The sequence below is a fragment of the Arachis duranensis genome, chromosome 5, assembly GCF_000817695.3.
Source record: "Arachis duranensis cultivar V14167 chromosome 5, aradu.V14167.gnm2.J7QH, whole genome shotgun sequence".
Classification (NCBI taxonomy): domain Eukaryota; kingdom Viridiplantae; phylum Streptophyta; class Magnoliopsida; order Fabales; family Fabaceae; genus Arachis; species Arachis duranensis.
Genome location: NC_029776.3, coordinates 106,342,895 through 106,347,261, shown reverse-complemented (window position 1 = coordinate 106,347,261; position 4,367 = coordinate 106,342,895).

The window sequence follows — 4,367 nt, the reverse complement described above, 5'->3', positions numbered from 1 at the left end:
ATATGTCCATATTATATATATTTAAATTCTTTATTTTGTACTTGTTCTGTTGTTTCTCCTTCTGAAGCTGCATGAAAATTGGTGAAACTGAATGTAATCTTGTGCATGCATGATTATAGTAATAAAGCCTTCAATGGTTACTTGACTCTGTCTATCAAAAACTAGAAAATAATCAAGAAAGGTACATCATTAGTTCTGCCATGTGAATATTCCTTTAATTTTCTTATCTTGATTATATTATTTTTGCAAATTTGGACCGATACATAGTTAAGGGAAGGAAGGAATTGTTTGGAATGTAATATTTTTTTTAATCCATGTTGGTGAGTTTCAACACATTTATATATACCTTACCTAACAAGAGTAGTAGGTAAATATCATTATGAAATATTATTAATTTGTCAGTGTTTCTGACTAGGCCATGATCCTCTAATGAATTGATTATAAATACGTAGCTTATAAATACGTAGTTACGAGGATGAATTTATTTTATTTTAATTATTTTACTTTATTTTATTGAGTTCCAGAATCTAGCTAGCTAGGTATATATACACAAATAACAATATTATATAATCAATAAATATTATTATTTTAAATTAATATTTAGTAATAATTTATATTTATATTTATAAATATTTACACATAAAAATATATAATTTATATCTATAATTAAAATTTATATACATAAATTAATTTTGGTTAGTATTTACCTAACAATAATTTATATTTATATTTACAGAAATTTTATACACAAAAAAATATAATTTATATTTATATTTACCAAAATTTTATATACATAAATTAATATAATTTATATTTATATTTTTTAAAATTTATACATATAAATTAATAAAATTTATTTATTAAAAATTATTTAATATTTATATTAATTAAATAATGATAAAAATTATTAAGATTTTGATGCACAAAAGTAACAATATAATATCAATTATATTACATTTTGTCCAATACATAAATTAAATATACGCAAGAGCAGTTTATTATCTCGTGATTTAAAAAGTGATACTTTTACTTTTTAAACTTCACTTCATATAAATTCCCGTATATTATTACTTTGTTAGTCCTTATATATGGTCATGAAATTCGTGACGAAATAGGGTCACACAAATAGCATAAACTTTATCAGATAAAACAACATTAATGATTATATAGACTTGTGGTATTGTATATATATTATTTAGAAGGAAATAATATTTATTAATTGTGCTTTTAGACTAGGTCAAGCCTCCCCTTAAGAAAAAAAAAATGCTCACTAATATTAGATGGTACATCTATTATTATTGCTGCCGACACTTCCCTTGTGGTCCACATTTAAACATTTTGCATCTTCAGACACACAGCATTATTTTTTCTTTATTATGACATTACAATAATAAGGTAAAGTATTTATATATATGCTGCATTATATTATTATAATTTCAATATTAATAACAAATGGATCTGATTAATTGGTTTTTATTTATATCAAAATTCAACTACAAACAAGCTTTTTGAAAATGTTTTAAGTACATGTTGTATTATATATATAGTACAACATTAATCTATTCTAGCTTTAAGAAAATGATAAAATAATAATATAAAGAAAGAGGACAAGCAAGGTTGACATATTTATGTACTGCATTCATATTTTGTGAAAGGGATTAATCAACAAAGGAAGAAAAATAAACGATTTTTATCCTTTATACTGAAAAAATGGATATATAAAGCTTTAACGTATATTGATGATATTTTTATTAATTTTATTTTGATGTGTTTATTTGAGTGTTATTAAATTATTAAAAAAATATTTTTTTAATGTATTTGATAAATTTTTAATAGTAAAAATAAAAATACTTAAAAAGTTAAAAAAATTACTTTTAAAGCTATTATTTATATTTTTTAAAGCAATTGGACCAATTCAGATTCTTATTCCTTTATGCCATAGTAATAATAATTAGGTTAGTTGTTGCCATATATCTATTAATTTATTGTATACACAAACTACTCAAACACTGTCACTCTCTTAATAATAAATGAAGAAATTAAAATAACGATTTTATATATTACAAGTCTTCTTAACCAATCGATTATTCATTGATTTCAATGCGTTTGGTTTTGATGGATTGGATCAGGGTTTGGTATGAGTGTATTATTGCTTAAAAGTGGACATGCTACCGACAGAATCGAAGTTTAGACTATAATTAACCGCTAATAATTTGTAATAATAATAATGATGATTAAATACTTTATTAAAGAATAATACGTTAATTATTTTGCAGTTATTTTTAATTGTGTGTTGGTTGTTACGTGCACGAATAATGTATTAATAGTAAAATTAAAAATAAAAAAATGTGGTAAATGTACTAGTAAAATATTAATTGTTGTTCATATCAAATTTAACTTATATATTTATGGCATGGGTTCAGTTGAATAATTAACTATGGGGCCATGTATGTGTGATCTTCAATGTTGAAATAGGTGATCCTGGTTATAAGAGTAGTGAAGCTTTCTTGGGGCACCACTATTAATAATGTTATCAAAGGTATACTATTAGTATTGTCACTTTCTGAAACAGACTCTTATTTATTTTTCTTCAAAATTATTAATTGAGAGACATTTTTTCTATTTCATTCTCATGATTTCTCTATTATTTTGTAAAATTATTAGAATTTAATATTGTTTCCATAAATTCAAAATTGACCAATGAGTCATTACTAGTGACCCACCCCCCTTCTATATATCTATTTAATGCACTCATTTGTTAATACACAAATTGGTAAAATATATTTTTTATATTTAAAATTTAATAAAAAATTTAAAAATATTTCTAAGTTTTATTTTGTTTTAATTTTGTCTCAAAAGAATTTTATTTGCATCAAATATATTCTTAACAGCTAATTTTTAAACAGATTTAAGACCAATTTAACAACAATTTTATAAGATATTTTGAAAATTGTGATGTTAAGAATATATTTGATATAAATAAAAAAATTTTGGGACAAAATTGAAACAAAATAAAATTTAAAGATATTTTTAAAATTTTTGCCAAATTTTAAGACAAAAAATATATTTTACCCTACACAAAAAGAAAATATTCCCCTCTAGTTAGCTAGGATATTATTATTATTATTATTATTATTATTATTATTATTATAAATAGTGTCCTATTTGTATTTGTTCCCTCTAGGAAGGACTTTGCCAACATGTCCATTTCTGTTTTTTATATATTATTTTGTAATCATAATATGAAAAGTAAGAGATAGTAGTGAAGGTGATAAAGAAGCAAATTATTAAGGCTTGAATGGGTACTTAATCAAATAATTGAAGATTATGTGGGAATATATATAATGGTAAGTAATTTTTTAGGGCAAGGTGGAGGGAATATCTGAATATTAGATCATATAATAATGAGCAAGTTTCTTTAATTTATTATCTTTAGTCAAGGCTTCAATAGGTTCATTTATTTCCAAATCAATTCCAAATTTAGTCTCTTTTTTTTTTATTTCTAATATGTTGTTTTAGAATAAAAAATTAAATGAATTAAACACTATAAGATTGAAAGAAAATTTTATATGATTATTATCCATATATAAATCATATCATATCATCTATATATATTGACTGTTTGGAGTCTTTTAAGTGGTCACTTGATAAAATAATAAATGCATAAAATTATTCCCAAACATTTTCCATTATGTATATGCATGGAATCTCTTTATATATACCATTCACTGGCCTCCTTTTTTTTTTATATGTCGCTTACCTTATGAATTGCCTAATATCATTTGGAATTATTATAATAGTGTCTTCAATGCATTGGATGCCTAAATAATAATAATATTCCTAAAGTTAGTGAAATAGAAGATAAGCAAGCCATGATTGATTGTCCATGATTCAAATTAAAGGCCTCATATATTAGGGGTGTACATTAAAAATTTAAAATGTAATTAACCGGTTAAATAATTATAATTACATTTTAGTTAATTAATTTAATAAAATAATTTTAAAATTATATTTATATTTTTTAAAATTAATTAACTAAAATCAAATTTTAAAAATTAGTTTTTAATTGGTTAATCAAAACTAAAATCAAATCTTAAAAAATTTTAATTTTAATTTTAATTTTTTAGATTAAAAATTTAATTTAAAAATTTTTAAAAACCAATTTTATTTTTCCAAAAACCAAATTTTTTATTCAAAATCTGGTTTTTTTAAACCAATTTTTATTTTTATAATTATTTAAAAATTAGGTTTTAAATTTTATAATCAGTTAATAACTAATTTTATTATATAAAATCAATTTAATTAATTAAAATTAAATTTTTAATTAATAAAAAAATTAATTTGATTTTTAGATTAACCAAATTATG